A 14,243-nucleotide genomic window follows, 5' to 3' on the forward strand; every position below is an offset into this window, starting at 1 on the left:
TAATCTCACAGTTCGTGATTTTGAGCCCCGTGTGGGGGCTCTGTGCTGACATCTCAGAGCCTGGATCCTGCTTCAGATTCTGTGTTTCCCTCTCTCTGCCCCTCTCCCACTCATGCTCTGTCTTTCTCTCTCAAAAAATAAATTAACATTTTAAAAAATGTAAAAAGAAAATTTGTCCCTATCTGCTTCTTCTTGTTCATATTATACTATAGTTATCTATGGTGATAGCTCCCTTCCTGGAACAGGTCCTCTAAATTCTCTTAGATGGGGTACCTGGGTGGCTCAGGAGGTTGAGAGCCCTGCTTGGGATTCTCTCTCTCTCTGTCCCTCCCCTGCTCATGCTCTCTCTCTCTCTCTGTCTCAAAATTAATAAATAAGCTTTAAAAAACAGCTTTTGACTTTCGGCTCAGAGGAGGCCATGTTGCAACTGTCTTGGGTTGTCCCTAATCCAGGTTCATCCAACACCAACTACCTCCACCATGCTGCCTAAGTTCGACCCCAATGAGGTCAAAGTCATATACCTGAGGTGCACCGGTGGTGAAGTCGGTGTCACGTCTGCCATGGCCCCAAAAATCAGCCCGCAGGCTCTGTCTCCAAAAAATGTTGGTGATGACATCGCCAAGGTAACAGGTGATTGAAAGGGTTTGAGGATTACAGTGAAACCGACCATTCAGAACAGACAGGCCCAGATAGAAATGGCACCTTCTGTCTCTGCCCTGATTATCGAAGCCCTCAAGGAACCGCCAAGAGACAGAAAGAAGCAGAAAAACATTAAGCACAGTAGAAATATCACTTTTGATGAGATCGTCAATGTTGCCCAACAGATGTGGCACTGATCCAGAGAACTCTCTGGAACCATTAAAGAGATTTTCGGAACCGCCCAGTCTGTGGGCTGCAATGTTGGTGGCCGCCACCCTCATGACATCAATAGTGATGCAGTGGAATGCTCAGCCAGGTAAGAAATACAAAGGACTAACTAACTAACTAAATAAATAAGGACTAACTAAATAAAAATGAAAAAGAAATCAAAGGACCTCTCTAAAGCCGCTATCTCTCTGCAGTGTCCCTGGGGTGATAAGATAGCTATTACAAACTTTCCTGGAGATTTAAAATGCCCCAGGACTCTCAGATGGGCTCAAAGAGCAAGACCCATATTAACTAGAAAAAAATAGCCACAGCTCAAAAATGCTAAGCAAATATGCCTCTGTTTGCTATGATTAAAGCAAAAAAATTTTGTGTGATGTGTCTTACCACGGTTTAAAAACCTCAAGGTTGCACTGGCTTATGGGCCTCAGATGTCCCCTGTCTCCTTTGTAAACCTCCACATATTTTGACTGTGGCCTCACAAACACCAGTGTGGCGATGTAAGCGTCTGAGGAAGGACTCTTGTGGCTGCAGAGGCCAGACACCTGCGGGCCCAGAAGTGACTCACACAGGATGGGAAGGCAATGCTCATCATTACAGGGGAGCCCAGATTTCTGGTTCACATAAGAAATTTCTAAAAGAAATTTGAAGCTTTACTTCATTTTGCTTTGCGTCAGACTAGCCAACATCCTCCTTGCTGGTGAGACTCCACAGAAGTTAATCACAATAAACTGCAGTGGGGATAGTTTTTAAGACTCAAATCATCAAAAGAGCCAAGGCTCTGGCTTTCTGTCCCAGGTCAGATGCTGATTTAGGAAGCCACTTAACTTCACAGTCTGCTTAGTTAAATTCTGTGAAACGGATGCAACGCTAGCAATGAGCCATTGCTCACAATAGCTGTTGTGGGCAAAGGCATCTACACCATACTCCTTCTGTGCTCTTCACAGCATGTAGTGTCAAGTAAATGTTCAGTAAACTGTTGCTAGATTCTGCATGCATTACTAATGCATGGAAGTGCTCTGCCTGAGAGACTGGAGCTCCCCCTTCCTGCCACTCCCCACTAATCCCCATCTAATGCCATGCCAGAAAAATAAAATATAGATTTATGCAGAGCTAACGTGTTTGCATAAAACAAATATTCTTTGCAAAAAGATTCACAGAATTTCTACAAATAGACTTTTGGCTACTGGGCATTACAGAACATTAACTCTTTATAATCAATATTAAAATGTTGGCAGCCAATGCCAGTTGAAGGGCAGAACGTTCCAAGTCAATCTGCCTGTGGGTACTGAAACTTCTCACCTATGCACTGGCACATGCATCCATTGGTCTTGGTGGTTGACGTGTGCCATATCTGCCCTTCCAATGCACTAAATGTCTCTTGACAATATTGTTGAAAATCTATCTTGTATCCTTAGCACCCATTCATCCATTTTGCTCCTTATTTTCTTCTTTCTTTTTGTTTTCATTCCTATGGAAGGGCTTCTAGACACCATGACTCTGACTGAAATAATTCCCTCCAGGGGACAGCTCATTCTACTAAAATATACAGGTAATTTTCTTTTCAGAGAACTGCCTGCTAATCATAATGATTTGATAATTAGACTGAAAATCTAGGAGTAGCAATTTATCGCATCTCCTGAATTACTCTCCGTTGTCACAAGGAATGCCTTTAGAAATTCCTGATGATGACATGTCATTCCCTCAGAAGACTGTGAAGATCACTCATCCCCCAAGACTTTTGCTATATGAACAAGGAAAGCACCACCATCAATATTTAGGCTCAGACCTTTGTTTTTATCATCCTCATAAGCATTAGCAAGGAAAGGAAAGTCCTCAGAAAGCAGCCAAAGTCTTGATGTCTTGAAACAGTCCCTTCGAGATCCTGAATGCTCCCAAGCAGGACTGTATTTTATACCTAAGGCCAAACCGGCTGAAGCCCAAAGGCTCCCCACCCCTGGACAACGCCTACTGCTTCTGATGCCTTTGTCCATGCCATTGGCCCCATTTAACATCTTCTCAATCGAAGACTAAATTAACATAGCCTCCCTCTTATAGCCTATTCTGGGGTTCAGGACATTTGATGGCCTAAAGATTTTTTCCATTTTGTTCTGATGCAGTGGGAAGAGATTTGGCCCAGGACTCAAGGGGCTTGGTTTCTTTGCATAATTTACTATAGAAAGTTCTTCTCTGTACCTCTCAGTTTTCTTATTTGTAAAATAAGGGACTTGGAAAAAGTGATATTCAAAGTCCTCACAACCTCACTTATTATACATTTTCCACCTCTTATTAGGCCAGGTTGCCAACTAATTCTTGTGCCCACCCCACACTCTCTCCTAACCCCCACAATAATATCACTGAGAAGTAATTTGAGGACCAGAATTTGTTAAAAGGCATAGGCTTATTCTTAAAGATAGCCATGCGATATAACCATATGACCACAGACTATGTTTTCACCTATTTTGCTACCTTAGGCTCAGCGGTCTTTTTCAATGACAAAGTTGGTGATTGATGTCATATTCTTGTCTACACACTCACAATGGGCCTAGCAATCAGAGCCCACAATGGCCTGGAATGGCAGGAAACTACATGGACCGTGGCCTGTTGGGATCATGGAGAAGGTAGAAAGTGGGGGCTACCACCAGCTGTCAGGACACAGGATGACGTGGTATGCGACACAGTAGAGTGAGGTGAGGGTCTGGAAAGGATGAGGAAGCTGAGGCAGGTGGGATGCTCAGGGCACTAAGACTAGGATGAAGGTCAAGGTTGTGGGGCCAGAATGGACACTGGCCAGCTGGCTTGACATTCAAAGTTGGGCTGGCAACAGGGCTGGCTTATCATTCCGGCCATGCATTCATTGAATCCTACTGTAGGCATGGGAGGAGGGGTGGAGGCTAACAACTTTGGAGGACCTGACATGTTCCTGGTTTAGTGTGGCAACTGTATTATTGTTAAGCAAATGTTCATCTTTCTCTTCCACATGGGAATTATTTTGGACTGTGGATTGTGGGCTGAAGTGACAGTGTGCTAGTTCCAAGCCCAAGTTTCCCCCACCGCCCTTTGTGCTCCTGTCTTCCACCGTGAGAACAGCATATCCCATGGAGGAGCGACTCCTTTCCCCTCCATTCCCAAGTGAGAAGGCATCTGGAACCCAGGCCAGCCAACCTGCAAAACTTGGAGTGAGAAATGTGTGCTTGGGTTGTAAACCCCTGAAACTTGCAGTTATTATCACAGCACAAGCTGAGTAATCGAGAGAGTGTTAATTACCTTACATCTATTTCCTCATGTTAATGTTTCTGAAACAAGCAACAGGATCTCAGGTGAGGGTCAGAATCCCTCAGGTGCTGGGCTTTGGGCCCAGGCATATTTGACACCTGATCAAAAACCATGCTTTCCATTAAAACATGATGACTCTGGTCTTTGATGAATAGAGCAATAATTGACTTAGAATAGAAAAGTGGACTTAGAGAAAATGCCAACTGAGTATTCCTTCAGAGCCCTGGGTACAAGAGCCCCAGATCCTCCCAGGAATGGATGTCCTGATGGGGGTTCTGCATCAGTAAAGCAGCCTCAGATGCCTTAAGGATGCAAATGGCCACTGCTGAGAGCCCCTTCTCTCTCTCCTTCACACCTGTGTAAGTACACAGTACAGTCAGGAAGAGACACAGATCAGAATCCAGAGGAAATACAATCAGACTGCTCCAGTACCCTCAGGAAGAGTGGAAACAATGTGACCCTGTTTCTCAGCTCCCACATGCCTCTGCCAGAAAACCCTGGCTCCTCTCCTCTCCTGAGTCATCCTTGCAGGTGTTTGCAACCCTTGGGATGAAAAACGATGCTCTGGCATAAAGAAGCATTGCAGGGCTTACTAATCCCTTACCACTGGAAAGTAGGAAAGTGAAAAACATGGAACATGGGATAGAAAGGCAGTTTGGAAACCGGCTAGGAAAGGACAGCAGGCCTTCACGCAGTTAGCCAGAAATGTTTTCCAAATTTACTGCATTTAGGGTCAGACTGGCCCTGAAGACAGCTGACCATGGTGGTGTGGCCTATCAAGAAACTCCTCTGACAGTATGCAACCCCGCCCATCCTGTTTCTCTGGTGTCTGGGAATTTATTCAGCCTGAAACCTCACCAGCTCTGGAAGACTGTTTGTTCCCAGTTATGCAGTACTGGAAAGTTTCTTCTTCTCTCTGGAACATGCTGAGCCCTCCCCCTGAGTCTGCTCCTTCCTTTTCCCAGGAAGGGGGCAGCTCATCACCCTTGGGGCCTCAGTTTAGGCTTCACCTCCCAAGGAGGCCATTCTGTACAGTGGGGCTCCCCAGACACCCTCCCTTAGAGCACCTTTACCAAACTTAATTCCATCCACAACTAGTGACTTGTGGTTTAGCTGTTTATCATGTTTTTCCCAACATGATGAGAGCTTTGTCATGTTAGGGACCGCCTGGCTTGCTAGTTCCCGGCCCCTCAGGAGCTCACTCAGTGACGTGACTAAATGCATGAGGTGACTGATTGCACTGTCATATCAACTCTGGAAGGTAACTATCATTTTGCTATTAACTGTTGAATTCTGCCCCAATTTTTCTTTTTAAAAATTTTTTACTGTTTTTTTCTTTTTGAGAGAGAGAGAGGGACAGAACATGAGCAGGGGAGGGGCAGAGATAGAGGGAGACACAGAATCTGAAACAGGCTCCAGGCTCTGAGCTGTCAGCACAGAGCCTGATGCTGGGCTCGAACCCACGAACTGCAAGATCATGACCTGAGCCAAAGTCGACCACTTAACCAACTGAGCCACCTATGTGCCCCTGTCCCGATTTAAAAAAAAAAAAAAAAAAAAAATGTTGCTTAATTGTATCACCTAAGTAATATATGAAGACTTACTGCTACAGAGATTTCAAATACTGTAAAACCTTGGATTGTGAGTAATTTGTTCTGTGTCTTTCCCGAGAAGAGCAAACATTTCTAATAAATTTTAACTTGATAAACAAGCAGTGTCTTGCATGCAAGGAGTACGTGACATCGAATGTCACGTGATCACAACTGAGCCAATGGTTCTTCCCTCTCTTTCTCTCTCTGTGGGACTGTGGGTGATTTTCTCCCATGCTTGGATGTTTGGCCTCAGGCTGCCATGTTTGGCAGAATCAGTGCATTTTCAGAATGTTAAAACATGCCCACAACTGGCACTAGTATATTTTTTGTCACTTCAAAGCATGTATGGACAGTCCTTTGTTTTTCCATTTAGAGTAAGTTTTGCTTCGTTTTGGATCATTGGATAGATTCCTTGTTAAATTTGCATGAAAAGAAAAAGATTCCATTGAGCCAATAGATAGCAGTGATTCTGTTAGTGATAGTGAAAGTCATCTTACATAATAACCCATCTCTCTTGGGGCGCCTGGGCGGCTCAGTCGGTTGGGCGTCCGACTTCGGCTCAGGTCGTGATCTCACAGCTTGTGAGTTCGAGCCCCGCGTCGGGCTCTGTGCTGACAGCTCAGAGCCTGGAGCCTGCTTCGGATTCTGTGTCTCTCTCTGTCTCTGCCACTCCCCTGTTCACACTCTGTCTCTCTCTCTCTCAAAAATAAACATTAAAAAAATTTTTAAAAATAATAATAACCCTCCTCTATCTTATCTCTCTCATACCAGCCATGAAGGTTTTCAAAGGAAGTGCAGATTAATTTCTTTTTCTTTACATTTTGTATTTTCTTTATTATTTTGTATTATATTACAGTATTGCAATCATTTTTATATGAATAGTTTTGGGTTGTGGAATGAATCGTCTGAGTTTCCATTATTTCTTATGGGGAAATTAAACAAGTGCTTTGGATTACAAGCATGCTTCAGGAATGAATTGTGCTCACAAACCAAGATCCTACTGTACTTCTAAGGCAATGGTAGATAGAATAAGTCCCCCTTTCTCTCTTCTCTACCTCTGAACTCTCCCCTTCTGGCAAGTTTTTGTTCCCTTTTGTCTAACTGATATTGTGATTTATAATGAATATATATCTGGTCTTTGACCCCCTTCCTGGCACAGACGTCCTAAAACCCTTGGAATTCCTAAGTGAGGAGAGTGATCAAAGTGTCTTTTGCTATGTTAATAAGGCAACCTTCGGACTCCGCCAAAGGATGGGAGCTGGGTGCCAGCTGAGCCAACTATGTGATTAGAGCAATGGAACTTTCAGTCCTGCCCCCTAGACCTCTAAGCTGGGTAGAGGGGTTCATCAATCACTAATGCACAATGAGTTCATCAACCATGCACACGTAATGAGGCCTCCATAAAATTTCAAAAGGACAGGGTTGGAAAAGCTTCCAGGTTGGTAAACACATGACATTTAGGGAGAGTGGTGTGCCCATAGAGATCATGGAAACTCTATACTCCTTCCCCATACCTTGCTCCATGCAAATTTCCATCTGGCTGTTCCTGACTTGTATTAGCCTTTTATAATAACCCAGTGATCTAGGAAGTAAAATGTTGCTCTAAGTTCTGTGAACCACTCTAGTAAATTAATCAAACCCAAATGGGGTTGTAAGAACCTCCAGTCTACAGCCAGTCAGTCAGAAGCCCAGGTGATAATCTAGATTATGATTGGTGTCTGAACTCGGGGGTAGGGACAGACTTAGAGGACTGAGCTTTTAACCTGTAGGATCTGAGGCTACATGCAGGTAGATCGTGTCAGAATTGAGTTGAATGTAGGACACACAGCTGGTGTTGGAGAATTGCTTGTTGGTGTGGACAATGTCCCTCCCCTCTGACACAAACATTGGAATTGGCTGCAGAAACTTCACTAACTTTTCCTTTCTATAATTTACGTATCTGTGTACATAGAGGTTTACTTTCATGTAAATGAGTTTTTATTTTTAACAATGACTAGAGTGTGTGGGACCCAAGGAATTTAACCAAAATCCCCTACCCCTGGACAAGCAGAGCAAGACTAACTCCAGTTTGTGCTACACCCACCGTCTCATGTATAACCCCCACATGACCTGCTTATTGCTTAAGACACTCCCCTACCCTAGTCAAGCTGCTGAGCACACCCTTACTGGAAACCGGCTCATATAGGAATGAGGAACCCCTAACCGCCAAAGAATGTAAACCCCGCCTTTTGCCCGCCAAACTTGCACGCCATTTCTGACCAGAGTGATAGGCTAGTTCAAACAGTTACTATAGGGTAAATTGTAATTCAATTGGCCACCTGCGTGTGGACTGACATGACAATGCAGCTTTCTGTGTGTGTTATAATCTCATTGGCCACTGGCCCCTATAAAACTGCTACCCCTCTTAACCTAGGGGTCCAAGTCCCTGCTCCGCTCCATCGGGTATACTTGGGCCCAAGTTCGAGCTTGCAAATAAATCCTCGTGCATTTGCATCGGTATCGGTATCCTTGGTGGTTTCTCAGATTTGAAATCGGGGGCATTACAAGTGTACCCGCTGTGGTGTCTGTCTCCATCAGATGGGACTCCCCAAATGTGGGGCAACAATTGATGGAAGTCAGTGACTCAGGCAGTAAAAGAATTCATCGAAAGCAGAACAAAGGAAATATAACTTTTTTGAAAACACTGCAAGGGAAGGGTGGGCAGGACGGCAGAGGAGAGACTCTGCAACCAGGCAGTGGGGGAGGGATTATTTAAAGCAGGAAGGTGAGGGGGTGTTTGGGTGGTTCAGTCAGTTAAGTTTCTGACTTTGACTCAGGTCATAATCTCAGGGTTCATGGGTTTGAGCCCTGCATCAGGCCTGTGCTGCCAGCTCAGAGCCTCAAGCCTGCTTCAGATTCTGTGCCTCCATCTCTCTCTGCCGTTCCCCTGCTCACACCCTGGTCTCCCTCTCTCAAATACATAAATATTAAAAAAAATTAAAGCATGCGGCGCCTGGGTGGCTCAGTGGGTTAAGTGGCCGACTTCAGCTCAGGTCATGATCTCGCGGTCCGTGAGTTCGAGCCCCGCGTCGGGCTCTGTGTTGACAGCTCAGAGACTGGAGCCTGTTTCAGATTCTGTGTCTCCCTCTCTCTGACCCTCTCCCATTCATGCTCTGTCTCTCTATGTCTCAAAAATAAATAAACGTTAAAAAAAATTAAAAAAAAATTAAAGCAGGAAGGTGAGGAGGCATAGGGATGTATAGAAATTTCCCTTTTTTGGTAACTATGCTTGGTTGTAAGTGGCCCATTGGTCAGTTAGGTTAAGGCCTATGGATATATTTTTTTAATGTTTATTTATTTATTTATTTATTTAAGACAGAGAGAACACAAGCAGGGGAGGGGTTAAGGGAAAGGGAGACAGAGAATCCCAAGCAGACTCCGTGCTGTCAGCACAGAGCCCAACACAGGGCTGGAACCCACAAAATTTGAGATCATGATCTGAGCCTCAATCAAGAGTCAGACAATTAACTGAGCCACCTAGGTGCCCCAGTGGAATAAATATTTAAAAAGACATACCTAGTATATCATAGTAAGACTGAAGAAAGTAGAAGATAATGGGAATACCTTAAAAGCAGTCAATGAAAAAAATAATAGATTATCTTCAAAGGAGCAGAGATGAAACTGGACGCTGACTTCTAGCTGCATTAAGATACAGTGAAATAAGGCCATCCCTTGGCTGGAGAAAAACTGTCAGCCTGGAACCTATGTTGAATGAATTATCTATTAAGCACATGAGTAAAATAAAGGTATTTTCAGAACAAGTAAACATTAGGAGAGTTCTTCACCTGTAGACTCTCATCTGAAGAAAGTTCTAAAGGAAGTGGTAAATATGGGAAATATCTAGACAGATTTTGATTTCATCAAACAGAAACATAATAACATATACAGTTTAAAAAAAAAAAAACAGGATAGGGGCGCTGGGTAGCTCAGTCGGTTGAGCGGCTGACTTCAGCTCAGGTCATGATCTCGAGGTTTGTGGGTTTGAGCCCTGCGTCAGGCTCTGTGCTGACAGCTCAGAGCCTGGAGCCTGCTTAAGATTCTGTGTCTCCGTCTCTCTCTCCCCCTCCCCCACTTGTGCTCTGTCTCTCTCTCTCCTCTCTCTCAATAAATAAACATAAAAAAATTAAGAAAGTAAATTAAAAAACAAGATAAAATTGAAAGACATGAAACAAAGAAATAAATTGGAGTGGTTAATGGAGGTAAAGTGTTTTAAATTGCTTTTATTATCAAGGATGACATAAATAAGTTGATTTAGACATTAATAAATTAATAAAGCACATTGTAATTTCTTGACCACCACAAGAACAGAAATACATAAAATCTGTTTTTAAAAATTCAAGCAAGTAAATTTGAAGAAATTGGCTTTATTAAATCATTCAAGAATCAGGCAGCACCTCATCTGGCAAGTAGAGAGGGACTCCAAGTTGTACAAAATGGAAGGTTTTACAAGAAAGAGGGTGGGGCAAAGAAGTTATTAGCAAAAGAAAAGAAAAGATTGTCCCAGACAGGGTCACTTTCTTTTAGAGGAAAGGGAAAGGGAATCTTATCATTCAGATGATTTATCTTCATTTGGGGAATGGAGAGGGGCCAGTGACAAATTAACTTATTGGTGCTGACAAGAAAATTTCTCACTGACCAGTTAAAGCCACATTTCTGGGGGACATTGAAACTGCAATTAGATTAGATATTAATCCCTGATTTGGGAACCTGGTCTAAGTGATATTATTTTGGGCCTGAGGTTTTCTTTTCTTTCTTTCTTTTTTTTTTTTTTTAACACTTCTAAATTAGTGAAGTGGGGAAAAGTAGATTAATAAAAAATAATAGATGTTAAGTAAAGAATAGAGACCAGGAAAAAAAAAAAAACAGGAAAACAAAAATCATAGGTTTTATGGTACAACAGAACCCAAATGTATCACATTTTTACACTAAATGTAAATGGCCAATAGTTCAAGGAAAATTTATTATAATTTATTATCCAATAAAAAGAGATACATTTAAACCTACATATAGACTGAGAGTAAAAAATACCATGCAAATACTAATTCCCCCCAAATCTAAGTAGCTATATTAATATCAGACTAAATTGACCTTAAGGTCAAAAGCATTCTAAGGGATAAAGGGAGATGTATCATTAAGATAAAATGTTTAGATCACCAGATTAGTCTATAAACAAAAGCAAGGCAGGGTTTATAAAAGCAAATTTGTTGTCTATGGAATGTGATCCTCACCCTCCTTATGTAAATTAATTGGCCTGTCAGTACTTTCCAGGAACACAGCTGTAGTTGAACGAAGTTGAGTTTATTAACTCTTCACAATTCACACCATGGTGTGTCCCAGTAAAAGGGGTAGAAAGGACTCACAGGATTTGGGGTTATGTGAGGGATTTGGTGAATGTTTAGGACACAAGGCTTTGCTACCGATTAGCAGTAGGGCTAATTCTATGATATTTAGATAATTCATACCTAGAAGGTGGAAAGAACAGATGGTGGCTAATGCTATATCTGATCAAGAATCAGCCATCATGGGGCACCTGGGTGGCACAGTTGGTTAAGCATCTGATTCTTGATCTCGGCTCAGGTCATGATCTTGCAGTTTGTGAGTTCAAGCCTTGCATCCAGCTTACTATTGATGGTGCAGAGCCTGCTTGGGATTCTGTCTCTTTCTTCTACCCTTCCTCTGCTTGGGCTTTCTCTCTCTGTCTCAAAATAAATAAACTTAAAAAAAAAAAAACGAAAGGAAAAAAAAAGAATCAGCCATCACTCATTAGCCAGGATAAGATGTCTGGTCAGTTTTGTGGTTTGGATGACAGTTCCTGCTTTTGTCTGTGTTCACACATGATTAGGGGTTGGCTTTGGTTTGTCTGATCCATCTCTGTCACGAGGTGTTTTCAGTCTGTGAAACTGTTTATGCCCACTGGAGACCCCATGGGCTGACCCCATGGGCCAGGCAGGCTCCTGGCTCAGGGACTGCTCCTCTGTCTCAGGCCAAGAACTGAGTAAAGGAGCAAAGGGGAATTGTCAGGGAGGGTAATTTCAGTTATTTGTAAGCTTTCCAAGAAACGTTGTGATTTTGTCTCTGGAATAGAATGACATGCTCATCCCTGCTAGTGACCTGCCTTCATCCCTCCCCCTTGGTTAAAAGCAGGTCTGCACAGTTTCCTCATTATAATTCCTCAGTTTTAATTTTATTTTTTTTTTATTTTGCACAATCACTGTGGTTGTTGAGAAGTAAGTAATTTTCCTTTAACCGTACATTTTTATTTATGAGGTTAGAAATAAGTTTGATAAAGCAGGAGGTTTACTTTTGGGGGCTCAAATGAGTTTGCAAATATTTAGTACTAGGGCCAATTCCTATGAAATGAAATGTCTTTATTTATATATCCCATGTTCACCCCTGAGCTTGTAACTCTGTAATAACTTCTCACTGCATTTAGAATAAATTCTTGACATCATAAAGGTGCTGCCTGATCTCTCCCCTGCCTACCTCTCTACTTGCTTCTCTCCATACTTCCTGATCCAAACTCCTGACTTTCTGACAGTCTTCAGAACAAAGGTTGTGTGCTCCTGGGCCTATGGGGATCAGCAGGAAAGGCTGAAGGGGTTGAGGGCTGGGAGGGCCAATCTGCTGTGTCCCTCCTGCAAATGGTCTCCTTAAAGGAGAGCAAAAGGATGCATTTATCTGAGCCACACAGACCCTCCAGGAAGGTTTAAGAGAAGCAACTGCAGTGTTTCCACTGATGGAACCCCCTACTCTTCCTCTAAAATGTAATCATCAAGCAGAACCAAAATGTTTGAGGACAGAGAGTACAAGTGAATTTATTAGATCTGAACTCATAAAAGCAGAAAAGGAAAAAGAAAATTCCACATGTCTTGAGATATTTGATCAGAGAAATAAATCCAATCCCTGCAAAGTGAAGGTGTAGGGACTGAAGGAAGGGCACCCCAAGATGGGTTATTTTCAGTTAAAAGCAATCAAAACCCAGCAGATTCAGGAAAAACTCTTTACCTCCCATTCAACTGCCCACTTTACCAGGAAGAGAGCTATTACCAGAGATTCCTCTTTACCTAAGAAATTTTTCTATGTAACAGGGCAAACTTTGCTTTCCAAATATCAAGTCCTTTGACCTTCCTGCTAATGGTCTTTCTCCCTTTTGTGTCCTCAGATCCTGTCCCTCTCCTTGCTCATATAAGCATCATGTCTGTCTTTGCAATGTCCATGTTTGTGTGGATTCCCCATACGTATGCTATTAAATTTGACTTTCTCCTGTTGATCTGTCTCATGTCAGTTTCTTTCTAAGTCCAGCTAGAAGGACCTTGAAAGGCAGAGGAAATTCTTCCTCCCTGACAAAGGTCAGTACCTGAATCACCCAGGTAATTCCATCAAATCTTTGGGACTCTTTCCATGACCTATAAATTCTACAATATTTGTATGTTGTCTTGGATTATTCTCTGGCTTCCATTGTAACCAAACTAATGGGAGTTTGCTCCTCAATGAGGTACAGATGGAGACTACACCACAGGCAGTTGACACTCAAAGGAAACTTTATTTGTAGCAAATAAGGAGATGATGGGGAATAATTTCCAAGGCCATGACTCCCAGAGCAGGGATGGGAGGGCCCTTTTTATTCAGTGTTTAAGGAAGGGAAGAAAGGGGAGCTTTGTCATAACATGTAAATGTGGGCATAAGACTGCAGGTGTACTTAGAAAACAAGACTGTACATGCATCTTATGTTAATGAAGCTTTTGCTCCTCCTTTGGAGACATGAATATTGTAATGAAGCAGAGGTAACTGTTGGATAAGGAGAAGGGATTTTGGACCTGCTCTGAGAGTTCATATAAACTGGATGGGGTCCTGGGCTCCTGGTCTGACATAAGGAATGCAGGGCCTTGCTTTCTTTTGGGTCAGCACTGAGCAGGGAGGGGTGTGGGTTACCATTGATTCATTGTCTCTGATATGGTTGGACTATTTCCTGGCCTGGTAGAGACTGTTCTTGCATTTTCTTTGTTCCTTAAAATCCTTAGCTGAGGTTTTCCCATTTCTTTGAAATTCTGACACCTCCTAGGAAGTTTTGCAAGAAGTGTGCTTGGGCAAGTAGGGATCATGGAAAAAAGCGGAGGTCCTGAAAGACTTCTCTGGTGTCTTGAAAACTGCGGGAACCCCTAACTCTTCTTGCTCACACCATACCTCTGTCCTTTCCCTCAAAGTGCATAAGTCCCTTGCAGAAGCACTGGAAATATAAGGATGTGGGTAAGCATTAAAGACTACTTTTTTCTCTTGATTCCTTTAAAATGCATAGGAATGTTTAAGCAAAGATTTGTAACTTTGCATTGTGCAGGGAATGGCCTTGCATGGGTGCAGGGATCTTATATTTTATGTGAAGTGGTGCACTGTTAACTCTCTGAAAGGCTAACAATGAATAGTTCAATAACTTAGGAGCCACTAAATAATAATAATAATACCAAGGAAGTATAG

The 14,243-nt window shown here is 42.7% G+C and overlaps 1 pseudogene; it reads left to right on the forward strand.

Annotated features, from left to right (window-relative positions):
- The first annotated feature begins 416 nt into the window (after positions 1-416).
- The window catches only part of LOC122476442, a 33,361-nt pseudogene continuing 19,534 nt past the window's right edge, over positions 417-14,243 (forward strand).

Source organism: Prionailurus bengalensis, chromosome E4 (assembly GCF_016509475.1).
Source record: "Prionailurus bengalensis isolate Pbe53 chromosome E4, Fcat_Pben_1.1_paternal_pri, whole genome shotgun sequence".
NCBI lineage: Eukaryota > Metazoa > Chordata > Mammalia > Carnivora > Felidae > Prionailurus > Prionailurus bengalensis.